The following is a 20,077-nucleotide window of genomic DNA, read 5'->3' on the forward strand; positions in this document are numbered from 1 at the left end:
TTCTGTATGTTTTTACTGTCTCTCATGTAGTGCAGCTATGCGCTGTTAAACAGCTGTTCAGCTCCACCCTAGAAAAATAGCTTCAATAAAGTGCATTTCCCATACAGGTCATATATTGGTTAATTCATCCTTTTGGGAGAACTTCCAGACAGGAAATGTGGAGGCAGAGGAAGCTGTCCCAGCAGAGCACAACAACTGTTAAATTAAATCCAACCCTGGCTCCCACTACCTGCCATTGTTACTGAAATAAAAAGAGAAAGCAAAGGAGTGAGCTTCACTGGGGCTGTGTCACTGCCGCTGCCAAGCGCTCCATCTCGCGGGGTACCCGTCAACACTTTTTTCCTGGAGAAGGTGAGTCAAGTTTTATATGGTAACTTCTTAACTTCTGTGATTCAACAGCCAGTCTTTTTTTGGTTGGTTGTTTGTTTTTTTTTTGTTTTTTTTTTTTAGCTAAAATAGTAGGGCGGTGCCATACCTAGGCTATATTCTGGCCGAGGTGTGAAAAGCAGGTAAAGGGGTACCCTGATGTGCCCAGCCCCCTTCATTCATGACGTTAAAGTCTATTGAAAAGGGAAAACACATTGGAGCCATCTACAAGCTGAACTGACCTCTGGTAGATTTTACAGTTTGAGGAGGTACAAAAAGCACTGCCTCCGACCATTCCCCTTGGATCACGTACTCCACCGAATCTGTTTGGGCTTGTGGATATAATTTGGTACGGTCATGGCAGGAGTCACTTCTGAGCAGACCCAGTCTGTTGTGTGCTCCGCATGGCTTTGCTATTATTGCACCCTGACTGCTGCTGAGACAATTTCTTGCCTATTAAAATGCAGTTACAGCCTGGAAAGCGATAGTGTAAGAATGGCTTATCAGTGCTCCATAGCTATTTGCTCTAATCATCCATACCAAAGGCCTGAGAATGCTCCCACAGAAGCCAATAAGACTTTTACCATTGACTTCAAAGGCAGCAGAGAGCAATTTAGCTGCTGCCACCAGACAAAGCAGGTTAGGATACAGCTGGTATTTCCACAGCTAACTTGGCTCTGAAATCCTGACAATCTAAATGTATTTTTGCTACATGGAATGTTTAAAAATAGACAAGACAAAGTAGCAGGGAAAACAGATTGCTGGGAATATTCCTTCCCTGGTAGGAGAAATGGACTAGCTGAACCTAGCAGGGCTTTTCCATCTCCAATGTGTATGAGTCTATGATTTTTGTCAGCAAACTAAGCACTTCTGAGCTGGAGGCAGCAGAGAAAGCCGCTAAAAGCAATTTAGAGGTGCTGGTATCATAATTTTTCAATCCAAGAGGAACTTCTGGTTTTGCATATATTGTAGGGCTCTGGAAGATTCCCCTGAATCCAGTGAGATACAGTGTCTAAGTTGAGACAATCTCATGGACATGAACCATAAGTCACAATAATACGAATGTCTTGATAGGGCTGTCCTCCCAGCTGCCTCATGGGAGGAAGATATTGAGTGCACAACATTGGAGAAGATCAAAGAGGCACCTACAGCTAATAAATCACCAATAATGGGTGACTTTGCCTGCCCACATATAAGCAGGCCAACGATGTTTAGTGAATCAATGTCTCAATACTTTAAATTATCCTCAGAACAGTTACTCTGAAGGCATGGAAGACAAGGGGTTTTTTCTTAGTTTTGCCTTGAGTAACATGGAGGACGGGGGTCAGGACAAGTAGCTTCCTATGCACAAGCGATCCTAGTCTAGCTATGTTTGTCACTCTCATGGACTGCATCAAAACTTGGTCAGGAACTCTGATCTTTGGCAAGGAGAAGCTGAAAGAAATTGAAGAGTAATAAATGAGACTCAAAGTCAATCCCCTCAGACTATATAAAGACAGTCTGCTCATCCCATCTATATTCCCAAGGGAAAGCAAGAGGGCTGCATAAATGGTAGAGGGAAGGGATGCATAAGCTGAATAAATACCCTTTGCTAGAAGTGGAGCCGGCCCAGGCAAGCCAGGAGGAAGGAGCACAGACCTGGGCAGGGCTGGCGTAGAGGCAGGGGCTCCTTGCAGCGTGGGATTAGGCAGGAGAATCCCTTGACTGAAAGCTGCAGGTGTCCCATCATTTCAGTGGGCAGTTGTGGAGGAGCCTCTACTCGCTAACGCTGGGTGCTGTGCCTGCTCAGCACCACTCCTGCAGCCCAGGCTAGGGACTCCCCCTTGCAAAAGCAGGGCTGGGGCACCCGCCTCAGCTCCTCAAAACGCTCGGCTGGTGCAGTGAAGTGGACTCAATACAAACCTGAGTGTTTCATTAGCCAGGTTTTCCACCTGGGAGGAGACGCTACGACTGCATTGACCTTAATGCGAAATTAAAGCTGTTTAAGCAGGTAACAGCCAGACAGCTGGGTGCAACCATGCGATGGAGGCGTTTGTCTCTATTTGCAGACAAGCTGTGTATGTGTTTCCATTTCGCTCAACTTTTGCTGCTTGTTTATTTAGTTAATAAGAGACAGCAATCTGCCTCATACAGCCATGCAAACAGCAGAGCAGAGAGCGCCCGAAGAAGGGTTTTGTTAAACACTTGCTGGCCTTATGGTGCGAGTTGTGTTTCACCTGCTGTGGGAGCGAGCTGGAGGGAAGACACTTGCCTCTAACAAAGCTTTTCCCCTGATGGCACATGTCCTGTCTTTCTCCATCAATCTGGGTACAGGACTAACGTGTCCCCGTCCCTGGGTTGGGGTTATGTCACTACCAAGAGACTGGGCAGTGTGTCACCATCTCCCCGCATCTCACACCCAACTCGTGGCAGCTGGCCTGGGGTTGCCGAAATGTTTGTGTGGCTGTCCCTCAGGAGGTGACCAGACCTTTCTGTCCACGTTAATGCTTTAGAGAAAGAAAGGAGAAAGAAGGCAGTGTGGACAGCTGCTGCGAAACTTCTCCCTCATCCATCTCTACAGGAGGACTAATGTTGCATTTCGGGAAAACACTCTGCCACTGTCTTGTCTTCTGCTTCTGCACCCAGCAGTCTTTTCTGAATTTTTAAGTGTTAGTCTTACTGCCTCCTGCTTTTATCTGTCAGCCTTAGGTGCCGCAGGTGCTACCTGGGAGTGAAACACAGCCGCTGCCTTCCTGAGTTACTGATCTTCCCCTTCTGTGACAAAGATGTTGATCGCTAGCAACACCAGCCGTCCTGCCATGGCCTTGTGCTGCAGGCATTTACTAAACAACAGACGGGCTGAGATGCATGAATGCATTTTAGGGGGCTGTCAGGCAGGCAAGAGAGGCTGACCTCCTATTCTGGACCTGTATTGCAGACATATCCTGGCTTGTATTAGAAATAGTGTGATCAGCAGAAGTAGCGAGGTGACAGTCCCCCTGTGCTCTGCACTGGTGAGGCCACACCTGGAGTGTTGTGTCCGGTTTTGGCCACCTCAATCCGAGAGAGATATTGAGGTGCTGGAGCGAGTGCAGAGGAGGGCAACGAGGCTGGGGAAGGGCCTGGAGAATAAATCCTGTGAGGAGAGATTGAAGGAGCTGGGACTGTTTAGTGTGAGGAGGAGAAGGCTGAGGGGAGACCTCATCACTCTCTACAGCTCCCTGAAAGGACATTGTAGAGAGGTTGGTGCTGGTCTCTTCTCACAGGTAATTAGCAAGAGAACAAGAGGGAATGGCCTTAAACTGCAACAGGGGAGGTTCGGAGTGGACATTAGGAAAAAATTTTTCACAGAAAGAGTGGTCAGAGAGTGGAATCGGCTGCCCAGGGAGGGGGTGGAGTCACCATCCCTGGGTGTGTTTAAGGGTCGTTTAGATGAGATGTTGGGGGATGTGGTGTAGGGGAGAACTTTGTAGAGTAGGGCTGGTGGTTGGACTTGATGATCTCAAGGGTCATTTCCAACCTGAATTATTCTGTGATTCTGTGATTCTGTGACTCCGACTGTGTTTTCTCATTATGGTGTAAACTGTCATCTCACCACAATGCCTCCAGTGCCCACGTTTTACACCGCACATTTTGGGTGTCTGAAGTGCTGGCCTGGGTGTATAATTTCTAGCCCTCTCGTCAGAAATCTCCTTTTTACAGAACAGGTCTTTGCATCAGGTTCTTCAACACATCTGCAGTTTCTTTCCCTCTTTCTAGCCCCTTCGCTGCTCATATCTGGACCAGTTCTTCCCACGGTGCTCTGAGTACCTTCCTGTGGTGCGAGGGGCTTGGATGGCAAATGAAAGAGCAAAGGGAGGGAATCTCCTTGGGAGCCCTCCGAAATTAAACAGGAAAGGCAACAGCAAATATCTGCCAGCGGGCCCAGACCCAGAGACCGCCAGAGGCAGCAGAAGTCTGCTGGAAAATACGATCTGTAGTTTTCAGATTGGGTCCCAGTTGTCCAGAGAATGCATTAGGGACCCCAGCCCCATCATGCCAGGTGCTGTAGGGACACAGAACAAGAAAGAACGTGCATATACATATACGCATCACTTCTTGCATATATACACATTAAATCAGATGCTTTTGGATCTTAAATTTAGCTCTGTATTATGAATTCGCAGGTCTTCTTGGAGCACGAAGAAACAAATGCTACCTAGTTTATCCTGTATTTATCCTGCTAATTAGGAGTTTTTTAGGACATACAATTTGAGGTGTTACCAATTAACTCAATTGTGGACCAAGACCAAAGCTGTTATTTGCTTTGTCATAGCAATTGAAAGCCAAATAAACAAATACTAGTGTCTTTTCACTCTTTCCCCTGCGCTTTAGCACAGCTGTGCAGCAAAATAATAATAATTTCATTGTCTACTTTCCAAAACTCTACATTTAAAGCAGATCATAAAAAATCTTCACATGGTTTACTTTGCCTAATTATTACAAAATCAGGCTGTAAATCCCAGAAGAAAGACTATATCTTCCTTAAAAAAATCCCAAACACAGAAAAAAAAAACCAACCAAAAGAAGGCAGATGAATGAATGAAATATGCTAGAGTCTGTCCGTCTGTTGTTTATGATCAGGAGTTTTGAAGGACGCCATGGGAGAGAAGTGCTTGATGTCCACAGAACTTCAGAGGGGTTTAGTATTCATTTCACTGTGGCTCTTCTGAAGGCTGAGTGTAAAAAAACATCTTAGCTGCAGAGAAATAGCAGAAATTTGAAAAAACTTTTTTTAAATATATTTTTTAAACTTTGGAAATTTCTTTTCCAGTTTTCCAGGAAGCCACCAACCGTATGACTTAGGATACTTTGCTTGTGTTGTAAATTCTTCTGGTGGCCACCTCCAACTTGAGATGGCCTGGTCCCTCAAAGGCCTCTGCTCAGCAGGAGGAGCGAAGGACTGGAAGAACAGGAGCCAAGCTGATGGGCGTGAAGTGGAGCAGGAAAAGCAAAGTGAGGGGTCTCAAATGGCAGACAGAGGACCAACACTGGAGCTGAAGCTGTGGAACAACTAGCAGAGACTTTACAGGTTTGCCCTCCTCCCCATCCTTCTCTTCTGTGAGCCTTTTTTCCTTCACCTTGGTAGTACAAACATGAGATAAAAGGCAACAACTTAAAACACAAATGCACCCAGTCTCGGTGCCCTCCTGTCAGGCAGTGGGAAGCCCACAGAAGTAGGTGAGCTCTCAGTCTTCAGCAGTTCCCTTCAAAGGTCATGTCTAATTAGGAGAATCCTGGATTTTGACATTACTGATGCTTTTAGCAAGTTGGTCTCTTCCAAGACAGCAAAGAAATCCAGCTGGGAACCCATATGGGGAAAAATATATATATTCTATAAACTTGTTATCCCTAGACAACTTCTTGTATGCACTACATGTGAGCTCACTCTATACACCTACTCTTCACCACAACCTGATTTTAGACATTGCATGACAGATAGTCCCACTGATACCTGTCATCATTCCTATATATCTACTTGGAGTCCACTGTAAGGCAGTTGGTGCTCTTTTTCAGATAGAAAAAGGTTTTCCTGGTCTTTCCATAAGTTTTTGGCCACCCAAAGTGGCCTCAGTCATCACTGATTTCTGCATGACCTGCGTGGTTGGCGGATCAAACTCACCCTTCTCTGATTACTTGTTGGAAAATGCAACCCAGGTACTTGGAGACTATCACCAGTGGCTTCCTTTAGCCTGGCACGTGGCACTACCCTGGCAGTGGCAACACCCAAGCGTAGTCCAAGATTCAGTGTTGTGTCAGACTAACTTGCAACTTTAGCACAATTTAATTTAACACAGCAGATATGTGTCCAGTTACTGCAGCACAGATGGTGGGGGGTAATTTTTAAAGGTATTGGAAGCCTTCTTAAGGTAGATACCCATATCTTCAGAAACACAGGTTGGGTGAAGTGGATAAGGCTTTTTCTTCTTTCACTTCTGTTGTAAACAAACTAATGGTGGTCATGGTGGTGCATCCTGGCACCGGAAAATGCTTAATCCTTAGGTGAGGTGAAGCTACACTATAGGCACGTGCACTTAAGCTAATCCAGGGGTGGGAAAACTGCATTTTAAGCTTACCTCAAGGTTGCTCATGGTGAGAGGCATGTATATGCTGACAGCACTGCATGAACGTGCATCTAGGTTTCAGACCATGCTCACGCAGGCATGTACCGATGTGCTCCAAGCTGAGATCACCGACATCCGAAGGCGGGTGCCTCAGCCCACGGGAGATGCTGTTACACTGTCAGTTGGGTGCTCTCCTTGATAAAACTGTATCCCCTCACTTCCTACATTCATTCACTTGTCAAGAGCAGACTCGTTTCAACACCGTGGATTCTAAATTTTTGTTTGACACTGTAGCCCTTCCAAGCACCTTACATAAGGAAAAAGAGAGAATTAAATATGAGAAGCCTAAAAATAGAACTATTAAAAGAAGAGAGAAGCTGTTTTGTGAGCAGCAGGAATGATGTGGTGCCTCTGGGAGATGGTATGTTGAGCCAAAGGAGATGTTCTGCTTTTAGGCAGTGCCTTTTATTGTATTTCAGTGAAGTTCTGTGCTTTTCTGAAGTTCTTAGGTGCAGCGCTTTTAGAAATGAGCCTGTTCTTTCTCTTTGCTCTTGCAAAAACCACGACTTTCATACCATTTCCCAAGCCAATCTTCTTGTACAGACTGCAGCCAAAATTTCCCTTCCCTAATTAACCTGGAATAGTTTTTGAAGAAGTTTTAGCTGCAGAGAACATCAAATTTAGCTCTTAGCCCGGAGCCAAGCTCTGGGCTAAAGAACACATGTCATTTTAGGAATTCATGCAGATGCACCTTGACATCTGGGATGTGATATGTCGCCTGCACACTCCCCCGTTGAGATAACGAGCAGTAGTGGGCACTGCTGATGCAAAAGGTTTTTCCCATTCATTCCAGCACTTTTGTCCAAGCTATGTAAATAATTGCAGGAGACTTCTTTGACACATGCAGGCGTCTTCTGTTGATATTTGTCCATGTGATAACTCAATTGCCTCATTTCCCCTCTGGGTTGATTCTGAGGGTAGCGTGATGCAGTGTTTCCTGTTATATGGCCACATAAGGGATGGAGTCCTCTGTTGAGCCTTTTTTTACTACAGCTAACTCCTCTGTCATGTAAAAAGGCGGCCAAAAATATGTAACACATACGTTTTCCTAACGTGATTTTGGAATGGCCTTAATAGGGCCTGGTTTACACATGTCTGGTGACCAATATATGCTGAAATTCAGGTACGGAGAGTGGGGCTGGAAAGAACCTTCAGAGATCACGTGTCTCAAGTCAGGATCAGCCAGGTTTCTCTCTCTGCAATGACTGTAGGAAAACTCTGGCTGACTGCATTAGGCAAGAACAGATGAACACGCACTGAATGTCTCATTTACGTCAGGTCCCTTTATGACTTCATGATTTGGGCACTCAGCATCTGAGGCATCAGTATCGCAGCGCTGTGATCCTCGATGTGTTCTTGAGCTTTCTCTTCTGCACAGCTGTGACTCATTTTCTCTGTGTTGTAACTGATGGTGTTTGGAAGAGGCGTGGAACAGCAACAGGGAGAGATGGGTCCATGATGGTATCTTTCACAAAATCTAGTCCAGACTGAACAAAGGTAAAGCCTTGATGAGCTACATGTGCATCCTGTTCAGAACATCTATGGGAATAATTAAATGTGGGCAGGTGATGACTTTGAAATTCTGAACCATCACCATTCACTCCAGACATCTCATGATGAGCCCATTCAGAACCAAAGACAGAAACAACGATGTGAAACCTAGATACTTTGAACATTAACTTTTTGAGAAACTGTCTGTTGTCCAAGAAATATTTGTGGAAAATAACTGGGAGAAAAATTTAGACTAGCAATGGAACTAGCTTGTGGAAAATTGTAAACAGCTGGGATACCATTCCTGAGCAGGAGAAAGTAGACAAATCCATTATTTTCTATGACTTCCTACTTCAGCTCTGGTAGCTGCATTGCTTTTGGTTTGATGGGGGCTTTGCTGGTTTTTTTGAAAGAACTTACTCAACAAAGAAACATATTTTCCCTCTGGGATAAATAACCTCCTGTAATTGCACAACTCCACTGGTTTTTAATCTGGTCTGTGTGCCCACAGTAAGTGGTCTTTGATTTTCTGGCCAAATACCAATATTTGAAAGCTTCATGGAAAACCTTTTCTCTTGAGCTATAGAGCACCATAAGGTTTGTAGTTCCACAGAGGCTGACTTGAGCCAACAAGCAGCAGGGCATCATGTCAAATTCTGCAGAGTATAAGCTTTCACCCATAGGAATACATGTATTTTCCAGCCATTCTGTAAAGAAAACCCTCTGAATACAAAGTGAGGCTGGCTTTACTTCCTGAACTGCCTCTCAAGAGGGAGGAGAGATAGGAAGGAAGAGTGTTTTTTCTGTGCTTTCTTGCCTGTTTATTCTTAAACCTACTGAGGACCAGTTAAATAGTAATGCCACTCCGTTCAACTCTTCTTTTTGCCCATGAACTCCAGCTACTCTCAAGATGTGGTAGTTTGCAGTTACATGTGGGACATCAATAGTGTATTTAAAACCTGACAAAGTCCAAAGAGCTGCCTCCTTAATTGCTACATGAACATAACAGAGGAGCCCTGTCGCTATAAGCAGCATGAAGTTTCCCCCCGAAGCCTGTTGCACGAGGTGGAGTCAAGCTGTCGTCTCTCATTTAACCTGAGATGACCCTGGTAGGGCTGCTCTGTGCCAAACATTCAGGTCACAGTGCTCCTGATGGTTGTAACCCACACGCTGAACTGCTCTCATAGCAGGGAAAGGGCATAAGAGGAGCTCAGAGGAAAACCCTGTCCTAGGCTTTTCTCTTTTCCAACTAGTTTCTAAAGCGATGATGCAGAGATTATTTTTGCCCCTGCATCAGTAAAGTGGAGTTTTGGCTTGAAATCCATTAAAGTGCCATTTTTACTCTGCCTTGCTCATAACTTTAAGGTTTTGGATTTTTTCTTTTTCTTAATTACCAATCAGCCACCCTCCATCTGCAATATTAACATGTGGGATGGCAGTTGCCTCCAGTGGCTATTTAAATTAAACGCAGACCTGCTGAATAGACACTGAGTGCCAGGAGATCTCTTTTGGAGGGAGGAAAGATTAGAGGAGAAACTGCTTTCCAGTTAGCATTGCCAATGTGTTTCTGAAGCAAAGGATGACACCTTTCTGACTTCAGGACGTTATTCGTGTCCTTCTCTTACAGAACATGTGTTCTAAAAGCCTGTGGCCGTGTCATTTTCCAGCTGTCAATTCACGGGGATACTGCAAGCGAGGTACAGCCAGCCTGGCTTGGGATTGCATAGGAGACATCCAAGACACTACAGGTAATTCAGCTGATATTACAACCCCTCTGGAGACAAGGCTGACTCCAGACCCAGCAAAGTGCCAGCCAGAACTCTGTGCAGGTTTGCAGGTGAAGCCAACCAACCTCGTGGATGGTGCATAGCCATGGAAGACCCTGGGAAGCATCTGCTGGGGGCTGTGTTTTTAAATACAGCCAAGCTGTGCCAGTGATCCCCATGGATCTGTGTCACGGCAAGTTCGAACCAGGCAAGGGAAGCTGAGCTGCCCCCACGCCAATGCCTCTGCAGACCGCACATGGATGTTGTTCGGCAACAGTGGTGCAATAACGAGCCAGTATCTCATTGCCCTGCGGCTCCGCCTTCCTGAAACAGCACAAACACCAACCAGGGTGTCAGCAGCGAGAGGGCTCTGGAGAGGCTGAAGAGGCTGAGGGGCTTTGGGAGGAAGAGCAAGCAGTGCCTGACAGCGGGCTGGTGCTCAGCACAGTTTGTTTGCATGGTCTCCTCCTAGCTCAGCAGGATGGATAAGCTCTGCTCCTCAATTGGGTGCAGCTGGGCTGTTAGACATGCATTGGAGGGTGTTTCAACACAGAGATTTATGGTGAGCACAGGAAGGCTTGGATGAGCTTGCGGCTGGGAGAGGGAGGTCCCTGGAGAGAGCAGCAGGCGCATTGTGCAGCCCTTGGTGTTCTGTGCCAGCATCTCCTTTCCTCGCCTGTGCCGGGAGGATGCCACAGAGCGGGAAGCATCAGTCAAACCTGCTCGCTCACACATCCATACCACTCCCTCCGTGCATGCCTTAAACCCGTGCTGGTGTGCAATTCCACCATTTTATTCATCCCTCAGGCTGCCGATTCAAGGAGCATTTCCCAGCCTGGACCCAAAGGGTTAAGGTGGGAAGTTAACTTCAAAGCTGGGCTCTCTGGCCTCTGTGGGGATCTAAGCAGTGTGGGTCATGGATGTCCTTGCGGGCAGGTCCCTTCTCTCCATGCTGCGAAGAGCAGATGTGGTGTAAAAGCTTCCTTTCGGAGAGGGCATGATTAATCTTTGCTTCTTAGAGGATGACAAATATATTATATTCGCTGACGTGCACATGCATTCTCTTCTCCTGATGGGTGACCCCTGTCTTAATGCCAAGCGTGCGAGGTCCAGCTCTGTAAACGAAGAGGAGAGCTTTGCAAGCTCATTAATGCTTTGAAGTCGCTCATTACGAGCAGATTCCTTGGGAGCTGGCGAGCATAACACCCTTTGTGAGCGTGGCTTCATTTGATATTAATGCGGGTGCTGCAGCTGGAAGCATCCAGGGATGCTGAGCTGCGATTCTGCACTCAGGGACCAGCAGGGTAGATTGCTGTGACTGTAATGCAAAGGGTAAAAGGGAAGCAGGGAAAGCTGCTGTCCCATCTCAGCACCTAAGGGGGTGAATTTTCTTCCTGACAGCATTTCTGCATGTGGATAGATTGACCCAGTCCTCTGCTGAGCTGAAGATCAGCAGCATCCTCCCGTGGGATGCCTGGGGTGCTTCTGCCTTGCTTCCTAACACTCGTGAATTATCTCTGGAGGCCAGGATGACCCCCCCTGACTGAGGAGCTCTTCTTTCGAGACCTGGAAACAATCCCTTTTTCTGGTCAGTGCCTCTCACCTCTGCAGCAGTCAGCCATGAGCCCTCCAAACAGCTAAGCCACCACAGGGCACAGTCGTGAGCAGTCCCTGGGGAAGAGAGGAGGGAATTGCTCTCCTCTTCAAGCAGGACAGGGCCAGGACAGCCTGGCCAAGTGTGTCTCCAGCAGACAGGATCCTCAGGTGAAAGGGCCTGGTCAGGTTTCTCTGTGTGATAGCATTTCCGTGTGAAGGTGCTGACCTGGGGAGAGTGGTGGTGGCTGAAATCAGAGACAGAAATTATCAGGCTCCTGTGGCTTAAGGGCTAAAGACCTCCTGCACATAGGTACTTGGGGGCTGTGGGTTTGAATCCCATGTAATTCAACAGAGGTTTTTGTGTTTGTTTTGTTTTTTTTTCTTTTCCCCAAGTGGGAGGAAAAAAAGCTGTACTTCACCCCAAAGAAAAAAGAAAGACTCTCCTGCCCCATTGTCTTTCCCAGTTAAATGCCCTTGTAGAGTCCCAGATGTGGACTGGGGGGGTGAGGAGGGGGACTTGAGGTGCTTTAAGCATGTGGTGTGTGTCTGGCTGAGTGCTGTCGGGCTGTCAGAGCTGCTGCCTTTCCCCTGGGCACCCAGCAGGGTCAGGCCGAGACCCTCCAGAGATGCCCTTCCTGCACCAGGGTCCCTGGCAATGTTATCACCAGTGACTATGGTCCTTTCATGAGGATCTAGTGTGGCACAGAAGGGCTCTGCCATCCTCCACGGGCCACGAGACCTGGTGCCTCCCAATGAGATGTTCCACCAGTTTGCTGGGGACATTAAAGAAAGAGGTGAGGAGGGAAAGGTGTCGCTGGGCTTGGGAAGTGTCTTGGGTTGGGACACCAAGGGCTTGGTGAAGTGAGGAGAGGAGCTGGGGGGCCCGGGGAGAGCTCACAGCCCACCAGGATGGCCGAGTGGTGAAGGCGTTGGACTTAAGATCCAATGGGCGCATGCCCGCGTGGGTTCGAACCCCACTTCTGGTAGGAGCCTCCTTTTTCTCTTGGTCCAAAGCTCCCACCCCAGCTTTTAGAGCATCAGTTCAGAGCAGGGGTGGGAGCTCTGGGCCCTGTTCCAGGGGAGCGGAGGCCATTCAGTGCCCCAGCACAAGGACCCTGGTGGGACTGAGCCACCCTACCATCCAGGCTGAATGTGCAGAGAGACATGAGCCAGTCCCTCTGGTGTATAGGTTACAGATCTCATCTCTCATGCAGAGAGTGCTGAGACCACTGTGGGCTTGAATCCCACGTGCTCCCAAAATAGCAACTTGTTTTTCCTACGGCAGAAATAGAAAAAACTGGCTACCCTAAAAGAGGGGGAAAAAAAAGGTGTTGAGCTCTAAACAGCTCGTGCAAGTCACAAGTGGAAACCAGTGTAAACAGGTGGGTTCAGGGAGATGGGTTTGGGGTTTGTGGAGACTGCTCCTACTACCAAGTCTTCTCCATGACCCCAGACCCCTTGCTTGGCTCACCAAAAGCAACATTTGGCACTCTCCAGGGGGATTTGGCAGTGTCACAACCCCCTAGAACAAGCCAGCATGGCAGGATGGGGTTCCTGATGCTGCTGGTTAAATTTGGGAAATGCATGAGAAACTGAGAACTGCTCCTCTGTTGCACAGCGTCGCTATGCTGTAGCCTGTCTTGGGTGGGTGCCTACGAATGCTCACGAGGTTTCTGCTCCCTTCCTCGTGTGCATGGATGGGCAGCAGATATTTCCCTCGGAAAAGGGTTAGCCTGCTGGACCCACGGAGACGCTGTCAGGTTTTCATTTGGCTGCTTTGCTCCAGCCTGAGGCCAATCGGAAATGTCCTACTGCTGGGACATGATTTGAAGTGATGGTGTTAATTTGGTTAATTAGGATTCCTGGGTAGCGTGCGCTTCTTGCAAATCAGCTTACCATTGTAGTACCACTGGAAGGAGTTATTTGCTGGTGCATGGGGTTATGTATGAATTTATGATTATGATGTAGGACCATTAATTTCATGTTTGTGGCAGATGATACAGCTCAATTAAAAGTTGCACGTTAAGATCGTTGGCTCTCTCTGATATATGGGAATCAGACAGTGGCCTACAGGGCCTGTACAAGTGGCCATATAACAAACGGGGCAGGACCCAGAGGAGAGGACATGGGAGGAATTACTCTGCTTCTCTGCCATTTGATTAGTGCTGGGAGTGAAATTTTGTGCATATCTGCTAGAACTGGCTTGTTGCAACTAACCTCGGTCGTTAAGTGATGCAAAGAATGACAAATACATCTTTGAGAGTATCCCAGGGGGTCTAAGCAGCACTGCGGGTCAAGTCTTTTGCCTCTGATGGCTTGGAGTCAGACTCCTGTCTAGTTCATGTGTCAAAGGCATTTGGTTGGCCTCCGCTGAGTTCAAAGCTGAAAACTCCTCATTTGAGCTTCTCTGTTGATCCATATTCTCAGAAAGCTTGTATTTTTTCCACCCCAGGGGTACGGGTTCTGGTCTGTTCCTGATCCCTCGAGGATGTTTATCCACTTTGCAAAACTATTGGGCAGACAAAGCATCATCTGAGGGCACCAGGAGCTGAATCAAGATCCTTTGTATTTCACAGCCTGCCGGAGTCCTACGGTCAGCTGGGGCCAAATGTTAATTTGCCTCAGGAGTGAGATCAAATGGCAGACCCATGAGCGAACACGGGGCTGGAGATTTGGGGACTGAAATAGCAATGAGTCCAGTGGTCAGAGTAGGTGTGGGCTGTGGAGGACTGATAAATAAACTGTCTTCTACCGGGCTGCAGTTTCCTCCTCCTCACCCCATCTCCTCCAAATGTTTGACAGAGCTAAAAAGAGCAGCTTGTCCAATAGCCATTTCCATGTATCATATTTATTAAGATGGTTACTGCAGGTTAAATATCAATAGTTTGTTACAAATACATTTATTATAGATTAACTATGCAGTATGCACATCTGTTATGTTGTGGTTAAAAGTAAAACTCAGTGAAAGGTTTTTAATAATGAATTTGTGTTGAAGTAGTGTACAATAAGTATCTTTAGTAATCTTACTCTCAATTTCATAAGACAGTTTTATGTTCAATAAATACCTAGAGATTATTAAAAACATATTTATCAAAGATTAACAGCGATGAAATAGATACAAATCTAAGCTGTTAAGCTCAATATGCATACTTATAATAATCAATTCCTATATTAAAACACAATAACTGCCTTGTTTAATCTAAATGAAATGGCTTTTGGGGATCTTTGTAAGTGCCATCTTTTGCTGTGTGCTCCCGCTCGCAGATCTCAGATTAGATCCTGGGACATTTGTGCTTAAAATAAATCAAGTACACAGGTAAAAGCAAAGCTGGCCTAGAATAACACAGGTTGTTTCAGGAACAGGGCACCAGAGCTTCAAAGGCTGTAGGTCAAAGCCAGTCCACAGGCACCAGAGCAGCTCGTCTAGCTTGCCCCAGCTCTACATCCCTGAGAAATCCCCATATCCAGTCTAACCTACAGCTCATACCCCCACCTCCAGCCACACCACTTCCAGGATTAGGAGTCTGGAGCAGCAACTCTCAACTTCTTTACAATCACAGATGCACCCACACTGTTTTGGATACAGAAACCTAACGCCTGTCTTGTATCCCGTTATTATCTAGCACTTGGAGGCAGAGTGCTAAAATGAGCTAACTATTTAGGAGATAAACAAAATGTTATTGTTTTAGTCTTGTAATGCTACTGTTATAATTGCCAGCTGGTGGGTAACGAGAGCTGGTACCTCTGCCTGCGCCTGAGCCTGTGCCTCTGCCTGTGCCTCTGCCTGCTCCCGTGCCTGCGCCTGCCTGCAAGTGTTGGGAGCTCTGCCCCAGACACTCACTTTTCGTGGAAAATCTCACAGGCTGTCTGGGTGCCTCATGGAGCATCAGTGACCTTCGGAGTGCAGGAGGACTCAGACTCCTGAGCCCTCCTGACAGCAGGCTGGCAACCCCACAAGGCATCCCCCAGCTGGCCAGGATCCAGTGCCTCATCCCAGCATTTGGGGATGGTTTTACCCTATGTTTGGGCTTGCACATTTATATCAGTGGAGCTCAGTGCCAAATCTAGATGAGGAAACAAATCAGAGGCACCCAAATTCAAGGGAGATCGCACACCCTGTGTCTAAAATACAGACTGTGCCATGATACAACAGGGCTGTGTGGGTTGTTGGCCCTGTAATGGATTGAGGGGTATTTGCCTCTTGTGATGGCAGGATCTCAGAAAACAGTCTGAGAAGGACAGACATCCCCCACACTGCTGCTCAGCAGTATCTCAGATATATGGTGATTTTCCACCTCCCAGTTGTCTGTTGATTTCCTTCCTTTATGGATTTGAAAACCAGGCTCAGGCACTGCCTTAAGGGGTGGTACTTCTGCACTCGGCAGTTCTGTAGGATCAGATGTGTGCGTGGGTCTGCCAAGGAAATCCTTCAAAGGCAGGGCAGAGTCAGGGCATGATGAAGGCAGCTGGGCAGCCTTTCAGAGACGGAGGGACCCGTTGGAGAGATGATAGTTGAGAAGCAGTGGGGAGTTTCTGGCCGGTATCAGCCACCTGCTATATGGAGATATATATATGTGTGTGTGTGTATATCTCTGTATCTCCTGGTATATGAGTCCCATCTGTGCTCATGGCACCAGTATATGGTGCAAGTGTCTGGCTCTGAGGGATGTGTTTGACTCAAAAGATGGCCCATACAACCAAGGAAGATCTTTCTGTGCTTAGCTGGGCGAGGGCAGTGCTGGCTCCACTGGATGCTGTGGGGATCCATCATCATATTTTGGCAAGGTCTGGTCTGCATGATGCCTCCAGTGACCATCCGTTGCCAGAAGCCCCTGACTTCACTTTTTGTCCCACGTGGGGAAACGTGACCCAAACAGTGTAGAGACTTTGTCTGTCTCCAATGCAATCACACTCTCTGTGGACATCAGAGAAGTTGTATCTGTTTACACCCTGAGTGTGTTTGTCTCCTGTATGTGTTCCTTAGCTGAACCCACCCCGTGGAGGATGTTTAGATAGTAGGGGGGAGTTTTCCATCTTAGCAGAGAGCTACAATTACAGAGGTGACCAGAGAAAAAAGACAAGCAGGCACGCGCCACTGCCTTTAATAGAAGGCAATGATTCTTCTGGGCTCCAGAGTAATATGGGAGATCTGGTTTTAATAAATTAACAGCCTACAAGTAACAATATCAAGCAATTAAACTCTGGAATGAAGGCGAGCACCATGAAATGTATTCTGGAGCCGACAAGGGGGTGGCAAAGACAATCCCTGAGCAGTGGAGAAGGCAAAAATATAATAAAAATGCTCCAGAGAGAGTGGGAGAGCTCTGCTCCCACTCTCATTTTTATTGTGTGTGCACGTGGACATCTCGTCTTGCTCTCCATCACCCCTCCTTCCCCCACTGGCTCCTGGGGACCTGATTTGGAGGCCCCATCATCACCATCACCCCTGTGTCTGCTCTCACCCATGCAGGTAAGGAAATCCCCATGGTGAGGAGTGGATGGCTGGTGGGAGAAAAGGGAAGTAGCTGGGAGCTTGAGGATAGTTAGGAGCTGAGGAGGGCAACAAATAAATAAAAAATAAAACTGCTAAGCTCCCTGTCTTACATTAATAGCCTGTATGGAATCCTCTTTGCCATAGAATTCAATTTATTTCCATTTAAAGGCTGTTCTTCTCAATCAATGCAGCTAATAAATAGCTGCTGATGGCCATGACCCCCAGGCTGAGGGAAGAATTTATCTTCTAAGCCAATTAAAGGAATTGAACAATTCCTTTTAATAACACTATGGGATTTTAATACAAGGAAAAAAAACCAAAACACAACACGAGAGGGAAAGAAATCCTCCCCCCGAGCCTTGCAGAGAAGGGTCAGGCAGGCTCTGCCAGGGTCAGGATTAGATATTTTAACTTGTCTTGTGAAGCTGGTAGGGGAAATATAACGTTCCCTGTGAAAACACAGGAATGCTTTTCTTTTCTGATGTCTTAAAAAAATCCAGAAAACAAAGAACATAATGGCAAATTATGTTCCCTTGTTTCCAAAGCTGTAAAGGGTTTGGAGGGATTAGTGAGCCCCTGTGGCGTGGTGGGAGAGATGGACGGGCCAGGCCAGCTGTGGTGCCTCTCACAGAGCCGCAATGGGCAGGATGTCCCTCCAGGAGTGGGGATTTATCCGTGTGCCCTGTGGGCACGAGGGCAGTGGGACCCAGGGCAGCAGGGCCTTTCACCTCGGGCACTTCCATACTCACAGGGGTAAGGCAGACTGGCCTCTCCATGGCTTTTTTTCTGAGACACCCATTACTTTTTTCTTAGTGGCAAAAATCCTCGCTGATCCGCTTGAGCCCTTGGTGAGTGATGGGAAGCATCCTGTGAGACTTGTGGGTTCCCACAGCTGGTGTCAGAGCCAGTGCTCGGTCAGGAGAGCGTTCGTGCCTTGGAAGACAGGCAGGTGCAAAGGAGGTGGCAAGGAAAGCAGAACAGATACCTATTGAGTTTTCACAAAGCTACATAACCCCAAATGGCAGTGGGTCTTCTCCACTCCATCACTCTCCTGTCAATGAAATCTCATGACTCCTGTTGGCATCGGATGAGAGCATCTGTCAAACACACAAGTCTCCTTCGAACGATCCTGTGCTGTAGGGAAGTCTCTTATCTCCATTTTACAGATGGCAAGCAGAGGCACAGAGAGGTTAATTGACTTGCCCAAAGTCAGCGCAGGAGGTCTGTAAGTGACGCCAGATCCCTCGAATCCCTGTCTTCTGGCTTAATCATAAGACCATCCGTCTTCATCCTCTTCCCTCCCAGGATTCCCCAGCAACTGTGATAGCTCAGGCACTCGTGCTGGCAAACTGCAGGTGGAGACAGTACTGGGAGATGTGCATTTCTAGCAATGGTTTCTCAACCCCGTTTCCCAACAGGATATCAATTTTGACCTTGAAAGTTTGGGGTTTTTTTAAACTCTTCTTTAGACTCCTTTAACAGCAGTGAGATAAAAGTGCTTGAGCATGAGGAAGAGCATTCGCTCTTTGGGGGAGGCATTTCAGAGATGCTAAGGCAAAAGGACATTTCATCACTGCTTTGATAGAGAAAGGATATCTTTCCTGGGTTTTAATGCACCGCCCCCATCAAACTGATAAGCAGATTGAACCCACAGGTAGAAAACGAACAGCGACCTTTATTTTCAAGTGATCACTTGGTAACAGATCCCCACAGGGCTCTGGAGATTTGTCCTTGACAGCCATTCCCCTCTTTGCCAGAGCAAGTCTGTGCGTGCAGGGCCATTGAGAAATGTGGCAAGGCGCGAACATTTCCATCACAATGTCTCTTGTTTCAGAAGTGTGAATGGAAGAAGCCGAGAGTCCTGAGTGAGCCGTTGATGAACGTGGAGCGCGCTTTGCATTCCCTCTGAGACTGGGAAGGAAATCACAACTGTAAGTCCGCCTCTTTCAATTTGCAGGCTTTCTGCAACATCTCTGTTCTTTCTTCTCGCTCTCTCGTTTTCATTTTTTATTAATTACCCAGTGACAATTTTCCCAGAGGACCCTATTTTCCATTAATTATTAGGAGAACTACAGGGGGAACGTTGAGCTGTTGGAGAGCTCACTTTGAGAACATCAGGTGGGAGCATTTCCTAATGCCTACATGTGTATCTTTTTGACATTCTCCTTGCACAGGAGGCTAAATGACCTACCTGGGATGCAGAAGAACTTTTTTTTTATTGCAGTATAGCACGCTGAGCAAGGAAACTTTATTTAAGTGCTGGTTTGTTGGCCCTGGAGACTAACATACTGCTCAGCCAGAATCGATCAGCATGCTCTGCGTATGATTTATTATCATGTCCTGTGTGTAGAAGAACTCACAGACAGAAACCAGGGTCGGCGTAGGACCACGCTGCACTTGCATTGCTGTTTTCTACTGCTGAAAGTGTAGATATGGCAAGAGAAGGAATAATGCTGGCCTGAAATCTCAGCTCCAGATGTTGACTGTCCCCAATGCAGATGAATAATGAAGCCATGGCTTTTATAGTTGTACCTTCTCCAGTCCCCACAGAATACTGAGATTCATGGGAATGTGTTGAAAGAAACAGTCAAGACAGTGTTAAAATGGAAAGGTCCTTGGTGTGGTATGTCTGTCTGAGTACCATTGGCATTCAACTTCTGTTTGAAAGAATAGAAACTGATATTTTTATGATGTTTATCTGTGAACCTGCTTCTGCGGGTTACTGTAGGTTACCGAATACCACTATTTCTAGGATAGCTGATATTTAAGCACTTCTGTGTAATTAGAAGAATGTTCTCCATACATGAACCAGTCTTTGGAACAAGCCAAGAAGAGCCAGGATTTCCTCTAGAAAATTCTGACCAGGCTTGCAGGGTCCTACACATGCTCATAGGATATTTCTGTGAACGCAGCCCCCAGGATGTGCAGGGACAGAGAACAGAGCACAGCATCACCTGCTGCTTTCAGAAGCTGAATGAAAACCAGTGTAAATATAGTGAGTTTCTGGGTTTTTATTTAAGGACTTTAAGTTGCATTAATGGTTGGTAGCTGCCTTCCCATGCTAACTCTGTCCTCTAGCCCGTGCTTGACTTTCTGCACAGGACATCCCTGCCCAAACCTGTTACAGGCGCATCCATAACGACCTCTCCTGAAGGGCTCTGTTCAGGTGTTGCACGGTGGTAGCACTTTATTACACGTCAACTCCCATGCTGTTTTACAAC

At 47.0% G+C, this 20,077-nt stretch overlaps 1 long non-coding RNA gene and 1 other non-coding gene across 2 annotated transcripts; both read left to right on the forward strand.

The window, feature by feature from the left end:
* Positions 1-249: 249 nt before the first annotated feature.
* Positions 250-18,781, forward strand: LOC141947885 (uncharacterized). Its single transcript, XR_012630290.1, has 3 exons — positions 250-351; positions 5,159-5,416; positions 18,691-18,781. It is a non-coding gene; the product is annotated as an uncharacterized LOC141947885 (long non-coding RNA).
* On the forward strand, positions 12,266-12,348 carry TRNAL-UAA (transfer RNA leucine (anticodon UAA)). The gene has a single exon. It is a non-coding gene; the product is annotated as a tRNA-Leu (tRNA).
* Positions 18,782-20,077: the final 1,296 nt, after the last annotated feature.

This window comes from Strix uralensis, chromosome 10, assembly GCF_047716275.1.
Source record: "Strix uralensis isolate ZFMK-TIS-50842 chromosome 10, bStrUra1, whole genome shotgun sequence".
NCBI lineage: Eukaryota > Metazoa > Chordata > Aves > Strigiformes > Strigidae > Strix > Strix uralensis.